The sequence below is a fragment of the Notolabrus celidotus genome, chromosome 2, assembly GCF_009762535.1.
Source record: "Notolabrus celidotus isolate fNotCel1 chromosome 2, fNotCel1.pri, whole genome shotgun sequence".
NCBI classification, from domain to species: Eukaryota; Metazoa; Chordata; class Actinopteri; order Labriformes; family Labridae; genus Notolabrus; species Notolabrus celidotus.
The window spans coordinates 20295998-20320704 of record NC_048273.1 but is presented as its reverse complement, the minus strand read 5'-3'; the positions used below and the strand labels follow the sequence as shown (position 1 = coordinate 20320704).

The 24707-nt window shown below is 42.0% G+C and overlaps 1 long non-coding RNA gene across 1 annotated transcript; it reads right to left on the bottom strand.

Moving 5' to 3' along the window:
* Positions 1-20665: 20665 nt before the first annotated feature.
* Positions 20666-22599, bottom strand: LOC117805267. The gene is made up of 2 exons (XR_004629389.1): positions 22357-22599; positions 20666-20934 (listed from the first exon to the last, which is right to left on the bottom strand). It is a non-coding gene; the product is annotated as an uncharacterized LOC117805267 (long non-coding RNA).
* Positions 22600-24707: the final 2108 nt, after the last annotated feature.

Below are 24707 nucleotides of genomic sequence, written 5' to 3'. Positions count from 1 at the left end.
GTTAATCCAACTTCCAGATCATCACACTCCTATGTATGGCAATCTCCCATCACTTCTCAGCCCCCTTGCTTCCTGCCTCAGAAATTGAGTGTCCATGTCTCACTGTTAAACCCAGCTAAATTAGGAGTCACACTGGTTGTGGGCGAGGGGGATGTGGTTGTGTGGTGGGTTGTGCTGCTGCTGCCAAAGGGTGTGTCAGGGCAATTTATTAGTTTGCTATGCATGCATATGTGTGCAAGCGTGTGTTCCCAGCCCTTGGCAGCTTTGCAAACTCAATGGCTGAGGCACAGCTGTACAGCTATTCTAATATGGAGTCATTATGGCTATACACGGGGTGCCTCCAGTTAATTCACAAATTTGACCATAACAGCCAACTTTTCTGGATGACTATCTTGTGGTCAATGCTTTTTTTGGATACGGTGACCTGAAGCAATGGTGTAATTTTAGTACTTTGCCTGGTTTAAGTGTACCACTTAGACTATGCATTGCATGCAGTAGCTAACAGGTGTTCAACATAAAAACATAGATTGGTCCCTCTGGGAGGCAGACTTTGAGTACATGCTGAAGTGCTGCAGTGTTGCCAGGGATGTAGTTTTTCTGTGTTTGTGTGTATATGGGACTACTCGGGTGAGTGTAATTACATGTTAATGACCCCTCCCTTGTATTCAGCTGTGTGAGAGTACAGTAGCAGCCACCTAATCAATGCTCAAACGGGGGAAACACAGTAATAAGGTTTACATCCTGCCAGCACCTGCTTTGCTTCAAACTCCCCTCAGCTTTCTTCAGAGGCTAAAACAGATGTTAGGGGACACTTAGCCTGCAAAATGCAATCTGCAAGAGATGTTTGTTGAGGTTGCAGAGCGGAAAAACAAACCAAAAACAAAAAAAGTACAAACAGCGTTGCTATCAGAGTCCATAAGCACCTGCAGGTCTTGCTCACGCTGGAACATTTTAATTGACTCCGCAAAAGACAGCGGAGAGCCTGTATGAGCACCCCCACCTTGTCTCAACCAACGGCTGCTTTCAAAGTCTCATCAGCAATCCTTTGCTTTAATGAGGGAGTTTTGGGGGGAAATTGGGAAATGTGTCAGTTTACCGTCTCTGAGCCGAGGGTCCTGCGGTCCAAAATGTGGAATAGCGGGAGAGAGGTGCTGTCAAAACATGATAGGCACAGACATCAGCACAGAGTTAGAGAGAGGGAATCCAAGTCACCATGGCAAGACATGCAGTTCCTTTGAGTGCCACACAAATGAAGTCTCTGTAGAGTATTATGAGGCGAAAAGAACAACACACACACTTTCGAGTCAGTGGCTGGAGCAACACAAGCAATTTCTCTTTGGCTCGTTGATTAACTTAGTCTTACACCAAAGGACCGCAACACCATCGAGAAAGGAACCAAAAGCCCCTTGTTTGTCTTTTATTTTGAAAGTAATCATGGCTCACCCAGGCACAGTAAGGGTAATAAATATTTATGCCCCTTTTTGGAAATGTAAACCATATAAATTCTTACCCACCTTTGCTTTGAGAGCAACTTGCCCTTGATGATAACAGTATCATTTAAATGTATTTTCTCTCCATTTTCCTTGTTTTCTCTCTCCCATTATCTTGCTCCTGTTCCCCCCCAACACAATGTTAACAAGCTCCTTTCTGCCCTATCTGGTACGGGTGAGGCAGCTCCACAAAATGACAAGGTGAGAGGGTGCTCTGTGTGTGTTTTTGTATCTATATCTATTCCTGTGTACTTGCATGGTTGTGTTTGCAGCTGCTCTTGCATTGTGCGTCACGTGTGACGACCAGCCTGCTGTCAGGGCTCATGTTGCCCCAGACGGTAACAATAATCACGGGATTTGATTGCCAGTTCCTTCAGCCTCTGTAATTGATGAGTCCAATATTTACTCTGTTACCTATGTGTTGTAAACATTCATTACAGGGTCCCTTCCCAGATAGGTGCGCAGCACAGGAGAAAGGGACACGTCCAGCCTGCAGGGACCAGCTGTCAGTTTGACTAATGACAGAAATGAATAAAACCTCATAATTACTTTAGAAAAAGGACGGTCTCCACCTTATCTCAGGCCAATATGCATTTTAAAATTTTTTGGCGGGTTTATTAAATTCCACCCCCACCTCCACCTCCACCTCCACCCCCACCACCCAACCCCCCCACAGTAATACATTACAGACAGAGGCAAGTTCTCAAATTTCAAATTTAATTTTCTGCTCGCCATACACACAAGCTCCATAATCAGATTGGGACATTATTGTGTTTCTATTGACATTAGCATTGTTATTATTTTGTACTGTGTAAATATCAGTAACCGGAGCACGCCTGGTTGCTTTGCCAGGAAGGGATTATTTTGTGTATTTATTTTGTTCTAACGTTCTCAAAATATATCATTTCAAGATGATATGTGATGCATTCCATTATCAGGAGATACTGTCTCTGGATGCTGTGATACGGTATTACTTTAATGTAGAGCTGCGCAAATTAAATTGGCTACCTGGAGTTTTCATGTCTGCTTTATTGTGACACCCCATACAGGTGACACTGCGACTACAGGGACCTACAGAGGCACAAAATGGGACAGCATGAGACGCATCATATTCGCTATTATACAAGAGGCCACCACAGGTCAGCCCATGCTTTTAAGAGCATCTTCTTGTGTTTGTGTTTGTGTGTGTGTGTGTGTGTGTGTGTAATTGGAAAAGTCTCCAATAATGCGTATGTGTTTTTAAGTCAATGCACTATGAACCACATGCACTAAGTCTCAGGAACAGGCAGCGGTGCAGTGAAGTGCAAAGCTCTCAGCCAAATCAGGTATTCAAGATAGAGGGATGGAGAGATAGATTAATGGCGGTAGGGATGGAGGGTGAGTTGAGGGGGGGCAGATATGGGGAGAGACAGTGCAGTGATATACAGTAGGCCCTACTTAGACAAGTCGACTCCTCTGTGCCATTAGGGCCTAACAGGGGGCAGACTGTGGGGGAGCTATGGTGTGGGAGTAAAAAAGAGAGAGCTGCTATCAAATAAACAGGAACATCTGCCTCCGTGTGTGCGTGTGTTTGAGCTTCTTTTCACACAACTCTTGTCCATTTGTAACAGCTCCCTTTCTATGTTGCTTTTCCAAACACACATGCTACTCTAAATATCATACAAAACTCTCCTCAACTTGATTACATTTGAGTAGCTATTCTCTAATGTCTTTTTTGCGAGGTGGAATCCCACATAGAAGCGTGTAATACGCCATATTTGTGTCCTATGGAGGCAGACAGCTGATCGTGTCCATTCGTCATGCTGTCAAGTTAATTACTAGATTGAAAAGGAGAATGAGATTACCCCCTCCCCTTTCCAACGGACACTCACACCTCCACACTGGCAACACACCCAAACGCGCACACACACAGGAGAACACACACTGAAGTGTCAGAAGGAAATTTTCAATGTGCCATAATAACAACTTACCCGAGAAGAGTGAGCAGCAGAAGAAGTAAAGGGGAGAAATTGCACAAGGTCAGGCAACTTATTTCTTCAGCTGTTAGTGTGTGTGCGTGTGTGAAGAAGTGAGTGATGCAGTAGGTTACATTTACATATTTAACTTCACAAGAGAAGAGAACGTCTTTTGGTTCTTTTGAAGGTCTTTTAAAGCATGTTCTTTTGTTTCATTCCTGCTCTGCTGCCCGCTGAGAAACCAGCTCTTTGTCACAGGTGAAAAGTAACTCTCATGCACTTGAAATGTGTTCTGTGTGAAGAAGTTTGTGTCCGTACTTGCGCAATCAAAGAGGACACTTTGAAAAAGCGGACAGATCATTAGCGCATAATGAGCTGAAGTACTTGGGGCAATGAAGAGGAAATCCTCAATAAGCGATAGCTTAAGAAGATGATAGAAGCGGCTGAAAATCAGCTGCAGACAACCTTTCTTCTCCCCAGGTGAGTCCTCTGTCTCTGTGCATGTTTGAAGTAAAGCACAGCTCAAACAAAGTGGCTAAAAGAATTTATAACACCTTCTGGCACCCCAACAGTCACGTCTCTGGGTCTTGATAATTTTCTTATTCTGCAGAATGTCCCTATTATGAGGACACATGCTGGAGATCTGAGCTATATGTTCACCAGGCTGCAGACGTGTGAGAACAGCACCTACAAAGTGTCTCAGCCCCGACAATAATTCAGAGATGAAAAACACCCTGTTTTTTTTGTCAGCCACTGACAAACACAAGTATCATAGCGAAGCAAAAGAGGCTTTGATGTGCTTTAGTGGTACTCAATGAATTACAACAGAGGACAGAAGCAGGCTTGTTACAAACTTGGAAGACAATCCAAGACCCTTGGGAGCCAAGACAAAGAGTACGCTGATATCAAACAAGTGATAAAAGGAAGGTGATTCACTCTTGTGCATGTGTGGAGCGTACTTATTCATTAAAACCTTGATTATACGCCAACTCTCCCCCTCTCTGTCTCATCCTGACAGCCAGCAGTTTCATCCAGAAGCCTGGAGTAATTTGTTTACCTGTTTTGAGCAGAGTATCGACTGCAACTATTTTCTGATATCCTCTCTGCTCATGTAACGAAGAGGCTTTATTAATAACTCTGCCCCTGCAGGGTTTTTGAAAAAAAAAAAAAGTCATGGACCGCTTAGTTGAGACGTGATGAGGCTCGCTGACGGCACCCAGCTGGCAAAAGTTCTGCAAGGGTGGCCTTGGTGACATCACAGCAAGTGGCGCATGACAAACCGCCAGCAAGCTAGTCGCGACCCATGAAATAATCTCCGACAGACGAGGACAAGGGCCATCTTGGCTCGCACTCCCACCCGATGCCCTTTTTACCCCATCCTCTGCCATCACAATAGGCAGGCTGGGCTTTCAGAAAGGTGTCAAATGCACAGCGTGTATCGCCAAAATGGAAAGTTGCTTTCTGTCAGGTAATGACAAGTAAGTGGCAGGGCAGGGGAAAAATTACGCACATCAACCCAGATTTCTTTTCACCACTACTTTCTCGTGCTGTCAATTAGTCTCAATCAATCCTGTCATTTCTGTTTAGAGTTGTTATAACAACTCCAGTCTGTCTTCCCATCCATCAACGCATAATAAATATGCTCCACAATATATGTTATCTCAACTCCTCTGTCAACTGCTGGCAGCAGCGGCCCTCCTAATTGTGCTGCCACAAAATGAGTGCCGCTTCATTTGAACACAACTGGGGGGAATACGAAACGAGTAGGACCCTAGACTTGTTTTGGTTTGTCAGGACATGTTGCTCCCTCTCGCCGCTCCAAAACTCAGTCTCTTCAGTGTCTTCTGATTGAAGATATGAGACAGAACTGGAAAAAAGTGACAGCGAAAGTCATCTCCTCAAATGAGAGGACGTGATTGGCTTCTAACGACTCTCCTCTCGGCTGTATTTGACTAAAGTGCGAGGTGAAGCGGCGCTTATCAGTAAAGCAAGTCGGCCGCGATGTATTATTAACAGGTGAAGGCGGCAGGGTTTGCTTGGCTAAAAAGGACTTAAGTGATGTTGGAGCGACACTGTCAATCTTAGCCTTCCTCTGAGAGTCAATTAGGTGATAAACAGGACTACATGTCTTTGGCAGCAGGGAGACAGCTGATAGGCTCTCCCATGGATGTCCTGGGGCAAGGTAAACTGACAGTGCAGCTTCGCCGTCAGGGATGGAGGCAGAGAGTACACTCTGCGACCGGTCCTACCACATGAGAGAGGAACCATGTGTGTGTTTTTATGTTGGCAAGCATGTGTGTGTCCTGCATTATGAGCTGACTTTTGGATATGTGTGTGTGTGTTTGTGTGTGTGTATGTGTGTGCTCTCTCAGTTGACTGAGCTGAAGACACTGAATACGGTAATGATGCTGCTCAGGGAAGTAACAGTTTGGACAGTAACACTGGTGAAGGCTATAATGACGATGATGATAGCTTTGATGGCGATGGCCGTGAATATTGATTAGTCATTGTTCTATTTAACACAGAAGTTTCTGCTGCTACAAATGTAACTGAATGTGTTTCTAATAGTGCTCTGTGCAGAACTCAATCCAAGTATCATGTTCATCCTACTGTACCACACTATGCATGTGTATACACAGAGGCAGATATCATTATGCTTTGACACCAAGAAAAATAGATTAGGTTGAATGCATATAATTACATCTGGTATGCAATATATACTTTCAAGGAGAGAGACAGTATTAACTTTTGTTGTCTGTTTAGTTTGCAAATCACAAAGTTTGCCAGTGAAAAGCTTGATACAAACTAATTAAGTAGATCCCGGGGTCATACATAGCAACCTGTTTCATACGCATTAATTAAATGTACAGAAGCAGTGTACGGCATATCATCTGTATATTTTCCTGTATATTAAGCCAGCATGGTAAGACCACATTGTTGCTCAGCTGAGGGAATTATTAAGTGCTCATTTTCAGTGTCGACACTGGGGTCGTTCGCTAACAGTGGCTTTTTTACATATATAATTAAGTGTGTCTATATAATTAGATAATACTCTAATATTGTCCTCCATGTCGTTTCATTCACGCTCAACACTGAGCTGAAACAGAAAAGGCTCAACAGATGAATTTTAATGAGTGGTTAGCCATTATTACCCTCATTATTTTCCAATTAGTAAACTGTACACCACACAGCACAGCTCAGAAGCATCAACTACTGTACCCTACCATAAATACATGTCCTGTCTTATCTGTAAATAACAAGGAACTCAATACCAGGCTGTAAAAGACTCCACAAAAGATAGATCATTGTGAGTGCACTGCAAGACAAACAATTCAGTGGGTCTGTGATAAAATGCATCAAGGGCAATAAAGGCTTTGGTTATTGATGCAAAAAGCCAACCGATGCTGCAGGCATGACAAAAACAAATGTCAGCAGGAGCAATAGAAAACTGACCCGCATGTTTTTATCCTTAAAACAGCAACAGGCTGGTTAGGCTTGTCACAGTGCATTAGCAGAGAGATGTGTTTGTTGTTTAAACACTGAGGCTAAAGTTAAAGGATGTAACTGAAAATGTCTTGAGGCGCCCAGAGTCTGAAGCTGTCAGATACAAAGGATGGCAGGGAGACAAAATAATGAACTCACTTTAGAAAATGAAAATATAGGAATAAAGCACAAAGTTTAAAATGTCTATGTATTAAAGAAGTTTGATACAATATTTATAATTATTTGTTTTATTACAAAGGGTTATGCATCTTCATAAGACGTTTAACATCTTCATGTATTTTTTCATGTATTTCTATTTATTCAGTTGCATAGAAGTTGGTGACTTCTTAATATTAAAAAACGAGCTGGAGGCTGTCCATTTTAATGTAATGATAGATTCTGTCCTAAGTACAGTAGGAGCGCCACCCATCCTTACTATATGCTATTGCAACCCCCCATTTCCAATAAACACGCCCTCCAGAGCAGCCATTTCCAGTTGAACCACATCTGCGTGGCGTTTGACCTATTTTCTGCAAGCCTGCTTTGTAAAAGAAAAAAAATACAAACGGTGTCACTGTATTTCAGTGCTCAGTTATTTTGGGGGCGAAAAGAGCCATCTTCGGGTGCATTTCTAGCGTGAAATGCAAGTGGCGGAGGAGTGACATTGTCAGCTCGTTTTCTCCACCTTGTCTGTTGGTCGCCGAGCATAAGAGCTGGTTGGGTAGACAGGCGGGGGCTGTAGGGTCAGTGTGTGTGTATGGAGGGATGCGCTGGGTGAATAACCTTCCCCCGTAACAGCTGTCAGATCCAGCGGAGCAGAGCAGAGGACAGAGGAGCAGGCCTGACCAGGCCCAGCCAAGACACAGGACTGATAGCCAAGGATGGCAGAGGGGGTGGGCGTGGGCTGGATCGTCTGCCAGCATCGAGTGTTGGGCTCAAGAGTTTTTGATGGGTGGCCACACCGAGTCTCTTGACGGGGGTCTCGGCACCCAGGCAGCTTATTGTTAAACACACTGCTCATCTCTTTTATTCCCCTCAACGCAGATTCCATGCACAGCAGTGCAGAGCACACAGGCCCAACAGTTTCCTGGGACGCCGCCTTTGTCAAAGTGTCAGTCGCCAACGCAGCGTCTCAGCATGGTTCACCGCTGGGCATGACAGGGGATGCAGACCACATGAAGAGGGATTAGCACCGCACCTATTGTCTGAAGGCACAGTGCTGTTGGATTTGGCTGCATGGCTATTCAACGACTGTATTTCTATTCTCTCGCACTTGACAGGGACGCTCAGTGGCCCCACTTTTGTTCCGCTGCAGTATCAGAATGTGTTCATGTCATGCCCCCAGTCGAGCCCCTTATTATCTCAGTTGACACGACGAGGAAAGGTGCGATGGTAGATTCTGTTAGTGCTGTCTGTTGCCTGACCTGCAGGTTAGGTTGTTTTTTAATGGGTTAGGGAGAAGCTTGCTTCTCATGTATAATTTACTGTTGATTCTGTTAACGCTGAAAGGAGAGCATGTTGACCGAGACTTAACCTGTGAGGGTTTGGTTGGATTTGATGTTATGAATACAAAATTAAGGGATTTTTTTGTGGGGTTTGTTGGTTTTGTTTCATTTGTTCTCTTTTATCATTCAAATCACATCTTGTCCATTTTGTTTAACTTTGACCCCACTGAATAAATCCAAAAATTTCAAATGAAAAATACATGCGGTTGGTTGAGTGTTAATAGAAAGGCAGGTGAAGTGGGTTTTTTTTTCAATTCCCAGGGAAATATGACCTTAAATGACTTGTAAAGTAACACATTCATTTTTGCACCAATTTTTTTTATAAATAAAAATTATGCTAAGATACTAACATTAAAAACAGCATTTAAAAAAAAAATCAATATTTATTTATCTCTTTATTCACACCTTTTGTTAAGAAAATTATTTTAAAATACTGATTACTTTCTTTAAATAAAACAACAACAATTTTCCTTCCATTTAGCCCAGAATAAGTTGGAAACAGATGTTTAGTGTGGCTCCCTGTACATATACAAGAGGCCAAAAGCCTCTGCCCTGCTGTACAGCATTTATTTCTATGTTGAGAGTGCAGTTTGGGTGGTAAAGCACTATGGCAAATGGTGATGGATGGCTCCATGGTCTCTCATAGAATAGAGAGGCACTGAAATTTTTTTCTTTTTCGTTTTGAGATTAAGGCAGCTTGAGGAGATGCAGGTTCACAATAAATGTCTCTGTCCCTGCTGTGTGCTCTGAAAATGCTTTTTTGCTCTTTTTCAACATCACATTTTCTTACATTTTTGCATTTTGGACCACACTCATACGAACTATTTTCACTTACTTTGTATCAATACTCAACCTTTGCATCTTCAAAGATAAAGCATGTAAGGGTCGTCTTAAATTTCCCTTAGCTTATGTCTCAGTTATTCAGACGATAAACAATGAGTCATTTTAAAACATTCCCCCTACATGGATACAGAAAAACACTTTCACATGCAAACAAATCATGTGATTGCTTTGCAGTAGTGCGAGCATCACCAAAGCATGCTGCAATGTTGATGAAACAGTAAACAAACAGCCATTGTGACCTCATCCAGTCTTAAGACTGAATTGCAGACATATGCTTCACTGTCCTGGTCTGAATTTGAGTTTCCCCCTCAGCTCTGTTTACTGAAAGATTTTCCACATGCCTTTCCAGGAGATGTTGAAATAAAGAGATGAGAAAATCCTGCAAAGCTTACCTTATTGGTGCTTTGCCAAGGAGCAATCCCCAGACAAAGGAAGCCCCATACCTCAGAGGTACCGCCAGTGCTGAAACTGATATTTCTATTACGAGCTATTACAAACACAGTTGTCTTACAACTGTTTCACATTAAGAATTTTAAGGAGAAGCTTTTAGACAAAGGCATGTATTGAATGGCATCATTGTTTTTGTTTTTGGAAGGTGAGCAACTGGGTCACTGGTAGCTCAGAGGTTTTGGACATTTCAGTAGCCCAGGTCCCGATCAAGCAGCCATTATGAGAAGGTTCTGCTTCCCCCATCAGCTGGGAGTAATGGCCACCATAAAGGCCTTGATTGCAGCTGCTGCAGAGCACTACTCCACATGGCAGACCCACTCTTAAACTTCTTCAATCATCTGTCTTGGTCATATTCAACCTACCATCTCAGATTGTTTTTAAATGAGTGTTACTTTGATCCTACTGCTAAAACAAAGTGAAACTAGAAAAAACTCTTACAATGAAACAGAAATGTCCTCAGATGACACGCAATAATAGGCTCTTTTATTCAATAGTTACATCAAGTTTTTTTATGCACGCAGTTCTAACAGATTTGAATGCTCATGAATTATTTCACATTAAAGTGTTTGCCAAAATAAATTTGGCAAACAAAGTCAATGCAATACAGAACAAAACACTGGAAAATTACTCATTTCAAATCACACAAAGCTAAGACACCCCAAAGGTTGTGTCTGAATCTGTGTAGCTCACTTGCTAAACATTGATCTGCTTCTTTAATGGTAAAAAATGTGCCGTGGGATTGTTACCTATTACACTGAACGTCAGTTGTCTTGGTAAGGCCCCCAGTCCATGACAGCATGCATGCTCCTCCTGTTGAAACAATGTCACTCCATCACAGCTTGTGCCTTTACAGTGATTTACAGGGTAACAAATATAGATTTTATTTCAATTTGTCTTCGGTGTGTTTTATTCTTTATGGTTTTATACAAATGACAATGCTTTTCTGCAAAGCATACTAATATGCATGCTTAAAGATAATGTGATTTTACAGACAACTCATATTAGATTGTAACAACATGCAAACTCTACCTTCAACAGTATATTCATACATGCAATTTAGACCTGGAACAAAACAAACAAATCTCACTCTGCATCTCTAACAGGATAATATTAGTGTGGCAAAGGGTGCCAGTCAGGGGAAGATTTTTTAACATCATTTGGGCAGCATCAACAGAGTGTGGGCGGTGACCAGTCAAGGCAGAAATCTGGAGGAGGTGTTCCACATTGTGTAGGTTGCTTCCAATTCACTGGATCACCACATTCATTTACAATCAGCCCCGTAATTAAGGGGAACCAACCCAGAAATTATCAATCAGTTAATTACTGGGATGCTGCAAAACAAATCCAGCTCCTGATTGAAGCCCACTGGCTGCCCTTACAAGATGCTGCCATCATCCGAATGCAACCAGGATTTGACCAACAAAAATACAGCGCTCGCTTGATATTCAGTGTGGCAAAACTGTATGAAGCAGAGACTTTATGGTTGTATTTTCTGTCAAATATAACGCCCTAATTTGTTAAAGCAGCCCAGATTCCCTTCACCACATTTCCCTTTCTAGCTCTTTAATTATTTTCAGGTTAATTCAGCTTTAATTTTAAGTGGTGTACCCACAGAATGGCAGCTTTCCAGGTTGAAAGCACTGATGTATTTTTTAAGCCGTCATGCAACCAGTTGCACAATAAAAATGTCACATAGTATGTAACAGCAACGTGTAACCAACTATTAACTGCCAAATGACTGGGAAATAGAGAAGTAATTCAATTGTGGAATGCCATGTTTAGTGGTTTCCTTGTGCTTGAAAATTGTACAGTAGGAAAATGCTTATGCTGTAGAAAGGCACTGTAAAGTCTATATGCTTGGTTGGCAAACCTTGGTATTAAATTTCACTCAAGTGGTTGACTGAGAAAAAAAGGACGAAGCAAAAAATATACAGCTCACACACACTCAGATACGGCTAAAGAATCTTTTTATTCCACTCCAAATGTTGGCCTTTGTTTTTCAACACAAATAATGTCATTGTTTCATTTTATTTAGACATTAAGAACCACACAAGTACATTGAATTAAAAAACAATTGAATTGAAGCTTTATGCATTTTTATTACATTCAGTGTAAGTAATATATAATTTCTCCAGCTGAAAACTCTGCCCACCACAGTGCTTATTGTGCTTCACTGAACTTTTTCCCCACATGAGAAACAGAAGGATATATAAACTGCTCTTCTATTTCCATCAATACACCCCCTCTGCCTCCTATAGGCGTCAAAGCATCAAAATGCACAACAATCTCCTGATAGTGTCAGCAACCTACAGCTCATCTTTAAAGTAAATGCTGGTCAGATGGAATTAAAGGGGAGGTACTTTTTCTTCTTCTTGGCAGCAAACATATTCATGATTACATCAGGAGGAACAGAGGAAGAAAACACAGTCGTCATACATCTGCTGCACTGTATGTGAGGTCTTTGAGATGCCTTTGTGCAATAATAGATACTGTATTATGATCCAAGTCTATCTGGCCTTCACATAATGTGATGATAAACTTTTTCTAACAGAAGATTTCCTCATATTGGCTCAAAGTTGCTTTGATTACTTCTCTTTCCCCTTTTTTTAAAACTTCAGTTTCTATTCCATCATGTCTTGTAATTGGTTTCCTCATGGCGTCTCTGAACATGATGCAAATTGCACAGTGCACACAGATCTGAGCATGTTCCAACATGTTTGAAGTGACCCCGTAGTCGGTGACTTCAAGATGCTTTTTTCTGAGAGATGCATCCAAAACAGGGATGCTGCACGAACAAGGTCCTCTGCTGGTGGCAGGCGAGGGGGAAGATTGGAATGAGACTTGAGAGGCCAAATCACCGAATCTGGGCCCAGGGTTTTTTGGCAGGCAGCAGAGTGTGAAATTTACAGAATTTCTTATGTTGCTCGTGCAGCTGCCTCTGAGCCTGTATCACAGTATTGTCAGACAGTAGCTCTGAGAGGAGACTACAGGGCTGGAGAGACGGAGTGCAAGAACCCAGACATGATGCTTCGCCAGCTTTTGTACAAATGCTACAGTGCAGATGAGATGGAATTGGTAGGTGATATTCATTTTGCTATGTGTGATAATGCTTCAGTGGAAACATTTGGCTTCTTTAATTGTTTTTACTCTTTTTAGCCTTTAACTTTCCTCTGAAAGTCCCCTGGTGCTACTAGTCTACAAAGGCAGCAGTTCAAAACCTCCTTAAAACCTGTTATGTCTAAAATAGCTGGTGTAGCATGAATCAAAGAGGAGCACAACAGAAAAATACAACAAGAAAATGCTTCAGCCCCCCCTCTCCTCTACTCTTCTTCACCTTGTCTTCATTTTCTGTCTTCTTTTCACAACCAGAAGCCTCTCAAATGTGCATAGCAAAGAGGTGGAAGTACTGCAGCACGCCTAATTTGCAGCAGGCCTCGTGTTTTCTTTACAAATTGCAGTCACATATCATTTAGTTTCCCTGTATTATTGTAAAGAAAAACAATCAGAAAAACCTCAAATGGGGGCCACTGTACACTGATCTCATCCCTGGCTCCTGCCTCGCTCCCAGTTCGTCTCACTAACTGTCTCTCTGCCTCTGCCAGCGTTCCCTGGAACAGATGCCTTCTTATTTTGACGGCCTGCTGCTTGCCTCAGTCAGTTGGGCAGCAGGTCACAAATGCTCACATACCCATGAGGACACATAGACACACACATGCACTCACAAAAACCCTTACACTGCGATGGCTGTGAAGCATGTGTGTTTAACTTACTGGTTGTTTAAGTAAGCTGAGAAGAATCCCCTCAGGTGATTAGTTCATTTGCAAGTCCCCGGCTGTTGAGGCGAGTGCAGGCCTGCTGCCCCGCTCTCTGCTTCACTCTGTTTAGCCCTCACCCTCTCTGTGTAATGCTTTCACAACCAGCCTTGCCTGCTCCATCCTCTTTGCTTTATTACCCCTCTGTTCTGCAGTTTGTTTGTATTGCTGTGGACTCTGAGAGAGGAGAGAGAGACAAAAAAGAGAGCAAAGAAAAAAGGAGAGAAAAAAGCAAAGGGAGTGAAATGTTAAGCCAGCTAGAGTAATAGCACCGGCCTTTGTCCTGCACTCATTATTTTCGCTTTGATTACAATCTGGCGCAGCTCAAGTTACCCTAATTTGGCCGGCTGAGGCTTTGGCTGAAATTGTGCTGTGCTGAGTGATGGTTGAATTGAAGCGTCCGGGGGTGGGGGTCAGCTCTGGATCGGGTGAGGAATGAAAGAAATCATAATAGAAAATAAATGCAAAACAAAGGCAATATCTGGGTAATAATGTGACAAATGTGCAGCATCATGATAAAGCCAATCTCCGAGTAAATTTCAGACTCATCCAGCATGGAGGAGATGTAAACGATGAGACCAAGCGTGTAATTCCTCCAGGGACAGTTTCATGCCAACGGGATGTCTTGTTTATGCCAGAACGAGAATGTTGAGAAATGGTTTAGGTTTTTGTGTGTGCAGCGCAGAGTGGATGGAAGAGCAGGCAGGCATGCTGGGATTCTCTGGCCAGTGACGGTAGTACCATGGGAGGGGAATGAGAGTGGAGGAAGGCGCCTCAGGGCCAACCACCACTAGACACTGAGCACTACAGAGACCCAGTCCCCATGTAGCGCTAATCACAACCCCCTGCTCTTTCCATCTGTTCTCCATCAGCGGCCTTACAGTACCACTCCACCGCTTTACCTCCACCCAGCTTCTATCCTCATCCCTTCCGGCTATCGCTCTCACTGTCTCTTAACCTTCTTTAGCTGGACTCCTTTTTAGGTTGTAGTTATATATTTATTTTCTATTGCTGGCCTTCATTTACCAGAACTTCTAAGGATGATGGATTTGTCACAACAAGCTGAGGGCAGAGGTTTTTAACCTTTACACCCTGAACATTAGCCTCTGTCTTTGAATATTTTCCTCTTAAGACCAAACTAAAACAAACACAGAAACTTCACATGTTAATCCTGAATACTTTCCTCCCTCACTCCATCTTTGCCACACTTTTATTTCCACTCCCACACAATATTTCCCAATTAGGGTCCCTTTTGCCTTCTGGTCACAGCACGTAATCTGGTAGAAATGGCACCAAGTGTCGTCAGACAGATGTGACTATTCTAACTACGACGCCTCTGTCACTTCAATTACTAGCCTGGTTCACAGTAGTACTTTAGCTGTGCTGGTTTCTGCTGCCCCTAATGATCAGATTAGAGTTACTAATTAAAAAAAAAAAAAAGAAGAGAAAAAAAACAATATTACGAGCTGCCCTAACGCTTCTCTGGGCGGTGATGAGTGAGGGCAAAGTTATTATTCTTTTGAACTCCTGCCGTGTGGGGGAAAGACGGCAGACATTCAAAGCAGCATGACGTTTGGTGTTTGTTATTTCTTTTTTACTTTTTTTAATTCCTAGGCTGGAAATTTATGGCTTGATAAGTGCCTCCAACTTTTTTCTTTTTTTCAAATGGGGATAATTTAAATATACCTCACAGGCAGAGAGCTTCTCTCTCTATCTATCCATCTCTCTCCCTCCTCTTCTGATGTTCCCTTCTGTCCGACTGTGTTGCTGTGGTATTTTCTATCTGCATTTAAGGCTTTTGTTTAATTCTTTTAAACATGCTTTTTGTAGATGAGATGATGAGAATTTTCCTCTTAGGATTTGCCCTCCCCTTTTATATTATAACACAAATCAACCTGTAATCTTGAAGAAAAAGTAACACAGCCACTGTGCTACTTACTCTAATTTATTTAAGCTGTTTAAGCCATCTCAATGAGCTCATGTTTCTCACTCCTGGATCAAAAAAATGTCTTACATAGCATTATGGCTTCAGTGCACAAATGTTGTGTGTAGGAAACACTGTAAATAAAACATGCTTGAGGCCGAGAAAATGACCCACATACACAGACATGCTTCCTGCTGCACATTTAATCCATTTCACCCACTTGCTTCAGATTTGAACAACTCTGTCAGAAGTTTTGGCCTTACCTTTCCATTTTTTTCATAGCAGGAGAGAAAAAAAGAACTTTCCCCTAGAATGAGGTCAAAAATATTGGACAGAATATTATTTGTTGTAGATTTTCCAAACTTCACCTTCACCGCCAGGAGCTTCTTGTGGTTGTGCCCACCAAACGATCAGTGGACGGCACTTCCTCATTCAACCATTACATCATTTGTTTCTATACCCTGTCAAGCGTGACTGCTCGACAGCCCATCCGTATAATTAAAACGACCTTTAAGCAATTTGCTGCAGAGATTCTAATATTTTTAGCCTGGTCATTATTCCCAATGCACAGATGTGGCATGTCAAGGAGGGAACGCGGGCCTGACAGCATCTCACTCCTATTGTTCATTTAGGGAAAAATTTGGGTATAGGTAGTCAGGTTGGTGATGGAGCTATTGCCCAATTTATTCATTCAAGTGTCAGTTATACAGACAAATATGTGTAGCGCCAATGTGGGGCAGAATTTGGAGCTGTTACAGCCTGTCAACATAGTGGGAGCAGGGCCATTAATCACCATACATTTGATCAGAATGCAGCAAACCTCTACAGTTTCCTGTGATGGAAGGACAATGGAAGGCTGTGTTAGATCTTGTTCCACTAATTAGGTTAGTCCAGCTAATGGCCATTTAGATGGAGGATAACAGGGAGGCATTTTACTCCACAAATGTGGTGATGGAAGCAGAAGCTCCCATGTATTTGGAATATACTCAAGATAAAAAAGCTCACAGTTTTAGGTGATGTTTGCTTTGGACTTCTTAGATTATAACGTGAGTGTAAAGTGGAAATATTCTGCTCTCAGCCAAGAAAACAAAAAATGCTCAGCAGGTATTTGTTTTGATATTTTTTATTGTCTAAGTCCACATGTGATAGGTCTGAGAGTTTGTTGAAGGTATGCCAGAAAGAATGGAGAGTGGAAATGTGGATGCTACAAGTGGTCCATAATTTGAGTACAAGGCTTTTCTGCCTCTCTGTGTACCTCCCACTTTCAGCACATAAAGAATTGTTACCTCAAATTTGTTGGAAAAGAACAACAGCCCACTGTACAGGGGTGTGGGAATAGAGAAGGGAATTAAAATTACAATACCTGCATGCCCAGCTGCCCTACTCAAATTGCTCGGCTGTTATATGCTTCTCTATGCAATATCCTGCCATTGAGCTCTGTGCAAGGCACGCTAATAATGAAGCTGTCTCCTGCGTAAGGAATTTCATGGTCATGAAAATTGGAATAGAGGGAATATATTTGCGACTGTACCAGCCTAAATGGGCTAAGGGGCTTGCTATTCCCCATCCAAAGGCACTGCTACTGTTTTTTGCGGTGTCTACTGGAAATGGGTGCCCAGTTGCCTTGAACAAATGGCTGGCTTGATATTACTAAAAGCAACAGGAAGTGAAATGACCCAAGAATTATTGCTGGAAATCTCAAAGTGTTTCAAAAAGAAGACTGTCCTTGGTCGTAGCTCTTGGCGCAGTTTCTGTTTGGCTGCCAGCGCAGTTTCAGGCCCCGTTATTTCTTTCCAAATGACAGAGAATTGTCATTTGTCCCCACCACAAGCAAGCGGCCGATGAGATGAGGAATAGCCCCACTGCTTTACACAGACTTACATGACAGGCTGTGTGACATCACTTAGCCAAAATGGATTGCCAGTTCAAAATGGGACAGTTCTGCCCCGTGTTAGCAGAGCTCTCTCTGTAGGAAAGTCATTGACCCTGAAATGTATTCAATGTATTTTCATTTAGTTTGAGCTCTGGCAGCAGCATTGTTTTTCTGTGGGTGGCAAAGACTATTTGGCAGCGCTTGGCATCTTCACTGCTAGATTTGTGTTGGAAAAGTGAATTAAAGAAGAGAATTAAAACTCCCTAATTAGAGCTGATAACTGTGTTTCACGGCACCCTATGGTGTGTTTGATAACTTCTGTTCATCTGGATTTCCCAGGTATGATATTCAGCTGGTGAAGATTACCCTGTGGACTCCCACAGACGAAATCTGGGGAAATCATATTGGTCAAAAATTATAAATATTGCATATTCTGGGGAGGTAGATTGAAAAGTCTAATGGGTAGATCAAAGACTGCCAGAGTTTGATTTGTATTTCACACACTCTCTTGTTATAGGCATGGTTGTTTGGTGATGTAAAACAATTTAAAAAGGTTTAGTTAACTAAAATGTTGGGATTTTTTTTTCTGTTTTCAAGCTACATGAAAAAGTCTGGGTTTGATTTGTTGTGGTTTTTAAGATATTTGCTGCTTGAGACTCTGTCGCCACACGACTGAAATATTATTACATTTAAAATTCTCATCAACAATGTGTTTTTCTGGAAACAATAGCCTGGTTACTTCATACAATCCACAAACCCTGCTGGCACCAGTTTTCATTAGGGACTATTTTCAAGTGGCTTTCTCAGCGGGTGACATCTCTAAGATTGTTGGCAAATGAAACTGAAAATATCTTCAAGTCTAAATGACTCCTGGGAAAGTGGAGCAATATGTTTTTTCTAATTTGTTTTTTAGTAGGTTATTTTTTATAGAGATTTAAAAAAATACAAAACAAATACTCTTGAAAAATTTTGAAACATTTTTGCCAAGTCTCATACTTGATTAGCCTTGAATGCTCATATATGCTTTAAACGTATCTATACCAGTATGTGTGTGTATGTTTTGTGGTGTCTGAGATCCTTTCACCCCAGCTCCACTTTTTTCTGATGTGACCTGTGCACCACTTGTGCCCTGGGGGCTCAAAACAAACACATGACCCGATCTGCTGCTCCTAAACACTTTGAATATCGCTCCAGCCACCATCTATACACATGTACACAAACACACACATATTCACACAGCACAGGCACATCTGGTTTCCAGGACAGCTCTCATGAATGCAGACCTTTTAGCTGCCGGTACAGGGAGGCTGCTGGTGTTAATGACTGGGGCATTCGAGGCTCCCAGGATGAAAACGGTGAGAGGATGCAAAACAGAGGCAGCCATCACTTCTAAGGAGTAACCCAATCCATCCAACGGGAACAACATGTATGTCTGTGCGTGTGTGTCTGTGAATAAATGGCCAAAGGGGTTTCGGCCAGCTAAAGGTCCTTTGGGTCAGAGGAGGCTGCCACAGCAACCGGCACGTATGTGCCAGGTCTGGCTTCCTCCCAAAAACGCAGAGAGGTCGCAGCAATTTCCCAGAGTCAGGAGTAGGTCAGGGTCCCACTTCCCTTACGTATCAGTCTCTGAAGGATGAGGAGGAGAGTGCGAGGCCTGGTCTTTGTAGAATTACCTCCCTTAATCCCGCAAGGGCTGCAGGGAAAGTATGCTGTTGGGCTGCAGGGAAAGTATGCTGTTGTTCTGCGGGGCATGAGGTTATGTGAGAGGAAATAAATGTATTCTTTTAAGCCTGTAACTTAAAATGCAATTATTCCATCCAGGAAAGGTGGGGAGTTTCCTCACAGGTGTTATTATCTCTCGGGTTTTAGCCCAGTCACATCATGCTTTTTCTTTAAGTTGTTCTTTAACATCAGTATGTCACGTCACCTCACTTGGCAGAAATTGAACTTTCCCAGGAATTAAAGTGAATATGAAGAGAGAAAGAGAAACCCAAATAAGAGCTCAATGGTGGTTTTAAGTAGTGAGCTTGCAGTTGGAGGGATTATTTGACAGATTTTCTCATTTTGCAGAGAGGTTTTCCTTGACCCACTTTACAAGTTTCTCTCTCTCTTCTCGTTTCTCTCTCTCTGCTCACTCTGGAGCTTCAGTCAACTTTGATTTCCCAAAGAGAAGTAGAAGCCCAAATATACTACATATTCTTGCTGTTTGGTCATTCGGCAGGTTGCATTGAAACCATCTGCCCCCCTTATAAAAGAACACCTGTGTGATGTAAATGGATACTACTGGGGCCCTCTTCAACCAGTCATAGGAAAAGTCAAGGATCATAATCTAAGAGACTCATGACTAATACTGTAAGTAAATCAAGTAGCTTTTTCAACAAGTATTCAGGTCAGAAAAACTGTATTACTCTCACACATTAATGAGAATCATAATGATCATTTATGAAAACAAAATCTAAAGCTCTCCATGAATCCCTCAATTTCTTTCCTCAATGTGACTCAGACTGTTGTTCATCAGACCTGAAAAGTTGCTTAAGAGCACAGGAAGAAAATTTTGATGTACTCATCAAAATGGATGGGTAAGTGGTGCTCCTCCAATAATGAGTAATATGAATTTATAAACATATTGGAGCAGATTTTAAAAGGAAACTCATTTTATGCATCTAAATGTCCTCAATTCTTTGTCAACGACAACACACTTAGTATGAACATTAACCAATGTGAAGCTAAGGGGTACGGAAGAGGATTAGGGCCAATGGAAAAAAAAATCAGAGTCCGGGAACAAAAATAATTCATTTTCTTTATTTAGATCTGAGAATTTTTGTTTGCACTCTGCCCTTTAAGTCAGAATTCTAACTTTTGTCTTGAAATTCTAAATTTTCTACTCAAAATTCTGAGTTTGAATTCAGAATCTGACCTTATAGATTTTGAGTATGACATAATTCTGATATTTCTCATATTCTCATAAATCTGATTTTGAATCTCATAATTGTTATTGAAAAATATGAGATTAAAATCAGAATTCTGCCATTTTTTATTTGAATTCTGACTTTGAAGTCAGAATCTGACTTTATAGATTTCAAAGAAATAGTCAAAATTTTGAAAATTTTCTCACAATTCTGACTTTTAATTTCATAATTCTGCCTTTTTTTCTCACAATTCAGACTTTAATCTCAGAATTCTTGTTTTAAAATTTAAAAAAAAATCCTTTTTTCTTACTGGCCTAACCTCAAAACCTTCAATGAACGTAATCCTCTTCTGTAAAGGGTGGTAATTAATGCTGAATTTATTGCTTTTAGAGTTATTTAAGGGAAGAAGATAAACATCACAGTCTTTCATTTTTGTTTTTATTTATTTAAAATTTTGCCAAACATCGTCTCATGTCCTTGTAGCCATCATGGTAGTCCCACGCAAACACCCAGCTCATGTCATTAGGAATTAATGAGTATTTATTGCCACATATAAAAAACATGTGTCCAGGGATAGTTACGTGTTCTGCCGCCTTGGGAGCCTCCTTCCCTGCTAAGATCGAAACCCATCAGAGCTCTGTCCTTTCCAGCTGCCAGAGTAAATCTTTCACTGCACACTCTTTTAAAAACCTTATTCGACCGAAGAGAGAAAAAGAAAAACAAGAAAAAAAAATGTAGGTTCTGTAAGAAATTTTCACATTAGAATAAACAATGAAATAAACACAAACAAGAACTGGAAAAACAATTTTACTGCTCTCCTCCGGGTTGTTGTGATACATTTCAATGGATGCATGATTAACTCCATATCTGAAATCACGACCCGGCAACTCGGACACTACAACAAACAGGCAACCTGCGCGTGCCACTCGAGCCGTTGATAACAAAAGCCATCACCCTGTGCACCGCTAAGCAGTTACCACATGATTTTATGAGAGGCACGCTCATTTACGAGTGCAATCAGTTGCAACCCAATGCCCCATAGGATGTCAGTGTTAGCGCCCCTCTTTGTCCTATGATGATGGACTGTCGGTTCAATGGCGTTATTGTAGCTGTAGTGGCCATCCAGGGAGTAATACATTGATAACAATATCAGCTCATAAAGACGGGCTGTTGGAGAAAAGGTCACTCCTTTTCTTCTGTGTACTGTATCTCTCTCTCTCTCCCCCTCCTTTCCTTCCTCCGTCTTATGATGTCTCTACGGATTCTCCGTCTCTCCCGCCCTCTCTCTCTCCTTTTCTTTTTTCTGTATGTGTCTCTCTATCTTGCTTGCTCGGGGTGACGACGGCTGCCCCTCGGTGTGTAAGGAAGCTGGAATGTCATGTTTTAACTGGAGTTAGAGGTATGTTGACAGGCCAGACAGAGGGAACAGATGGCAGCGTGACATGCCCAAGGTCATCTGGCATGCCACTGTCGGGAGCGCTGGATTTGAAACCCAACACTTTTTTTTTGCTTCCCTTTTTCTTTCTGTAGAATTTCTCCTCTCCTGCTCCCTCCCTCCTTTTACCTTTCATTTTTTCTTTCACCTCTATCTCTTACTGCCTTATCCCATACTCCTTTCTCTGCTTCTTATTCCTTTCTCCTCTTTCCTCTGCTTGGCCTGTCTCTAACTCTTTCCTCTTTTTATCAACCCTTCCCACCTCAATGTAGGTCACAAAGCTTCCTGTACAAGCTGCTGCCTATCTCTGCTTAAACACACTGCCCCCTAAACTCTCCTGACTTCTCTATTCACACACAGACACACACACACACACACACACACACACACACACACACACACACACACACAGACACACACACTAACGTGGATACACACACATACACACACACACACACACACACACACACACACACACACACACACACACACACCTCCTTCGCTTCTGAATTCTGTCTAAACTCTTCTGTTTTTTTCCTCCCTTGCATGCTCAGTTGGAGTCACATCAGCCCCAGAGCCAAATAAAAATCTGCCAAACTACCTTTGTCTCCTAAAGTCTCGCCCCAAACAGCGCTGTCAGCAGAGATGTAGAAAGAATCCAAATGAGTTTTAATTACCTGTGCAGCCATGCCTGGAAGGTCGTGCACCGGAAATCCCAACCACACCGGTACAGTAAGCATGCCCTGTCACAACACATGGCTTCTTTGTCTTCCAGCTAATTTCCAACAGAAGCATAAAGTAGACAGAGAAGAAAAAAAAACACACACACACACAGGAAGAAGGAGGGAGGGAGGGAAGCAAAAGCAGAGAACCGCTGTCTCTCCTCACTGCCATACCCTCTTTGCTGAATGTTTTTGAGGGTTTGTAGAAAAAAGAATCCCAAGAAGAAAAATGTCCTCACTTTACCCGAACTCTTGTCAGAAGTGGTCGTTTCAGCTCAGCAGGCAGAGCCGTTTGTCCCAAAACAACATTCACTTTTTTTTTTTTTTTGCGTGATAAAGAAAACATTCCAATGGTGATACAAAAAGGAAGTTGGGGGCTTTAAAAAAAACGTGGGAGACACAAACATTTTCATTCATGTGATTAAAATTGTGGGAACACCCAGCTGCATGTAGTACGGTATGTTTTTGATTTGCATGTTTATCAAGCATGTCAGACAGTGCATGTCCATCCTGCGCAGAACGTGCAGCCTCTTGTTATATTTTTAACGTTCCCTCGTGAGAATCCTACGGGTGCTTTAGCTCCATTTGCAGCTTTCACGGGCTGCTCTCTGCGACACACAGAGTGGCCCAAACAAATCCTAACAAGCTGAGAAGGACACCATGACAACAGCAGCCGCTCGAGGTGACATTTCCTTCAACAAATAAATACACAAACTAGTTTTTTAAGGGACCTCTTTTAACTAGGTCTGCCTTCTCCGTCTGATCAGTGACTCAAAACACTCTGTGTTGTGTTTATTAGCGTGTGTACGCTTAGTATTTGTAGTCATTGTGTTTGTTGTTGCTGTAGCTCAGGCCCTGTGATTATGCCTGTCGTTTTTTGGCAGAGGGTTGTCTGAATATTAACAACATAACAATGCTAGGGCTGATTAGCCTTGAACGCAGCATAGACGGCAGATCTCTATCTGGGGTGATACAGCAGTAAAATCATGCTGGGAGAAGGAGAGAGAGAGAGGGAGCACAGAAAAAGAAAGGAGGGGAGGGAAAAACTGTTTCAAGTCTTCTCATCTACAAAGGTTATTTTCTGAATAGTAAGTCTTTCAGCATAAAACCGCATGTTTTTCCTTGAATAGAAATATGCGTAGCCACAAACAGAGAGCATATGGATGTATTTATGGCAGCGCTTTGTTCTCTCAGTGTTGAATGTGTAATGTTGAGACTTTAAAAAGCCTCTTTTCATGTCTTGTTTTTTCCTACGTTGCCCTGCTTTTTTACAAAGGCATTTTACTTAGCGTGAATGGAATTACAAGGTATATTACAAACCAATGGCGGTATAATTTGTCGCAATTGCACTTTATAAACCTACTCATTGCCCAGCACCGTTGCAGCACTTTGCAGTTGTGGGAATGCAGAACATTTTCTGTAAAAAAATAAATAAATAAAAAAGTTTCAAATAAATAATAAAAAAAACAGGTTCAACAAAACTCGATGGCAGTCAAAGTCAGGGTACGGATTGACGTCTAGGTAAGAAATTTGATTTTGTGAACAACTCCAAAGTTGTTGCTTCGGCCATTAATCACCCGTCTCTGGAGAGGGGAGCTCAGTGGAGCACAGGGCCCTCCCTGTGCTGCTACGAAAGACTGAAAGCCAAACCTAGCGTTCTTGAACAATAGATGCCCCAACGTGACACCATTTTGTTACAGTGTGCGAGTGTATGTGTTTGTGTGAGGGGGCAGGACGGATTCTTGAAAGTACAGTGACACCTAAAGGCCTGATCTATAGGCCCTCTTTCTCTCCACTTCTCCCTCTCACCAGCTCTTGACTCAAGGACATGGTGAAATTTGGCAAAAAAAAAAAGAAAACTGATGAGTTTTCACTTTTACTGCACTTGATAGTTCCAAGCGCTTTTACAGGGCATCAAATTTCTCTCCTAATGACATGCCTGGGGCTGCCTGCAGGAAAAGTGGCATTTTCATCTTCCAACCTGAGCATCTGATTGGACATTGGATGGAGGAGAAAAAAAAAGAAATGGATGCTGTGCAATTTTAAAATGTTTTCTGCTATTGCAACTGTGGAGTGGGTCCTGCGTTGTGCCCTCAAACCAGCTATTTCTTCTTATTTCTGTTTATTTTGTTTTGTTGAAATGTTTTGGTTGTCCAGAGGTGGAGGTTGGGTTCCATATTTGTGAGGCCACATTTTTTCCCTTTGTTTTTGTGCCCTCAAACCACCCATTACATTTTTTTCTCATATTTTATTTGTTATATTTCTTTTTTCAGTCAAATATAGAGGTCAAGTCTTGTTTTCAGTGA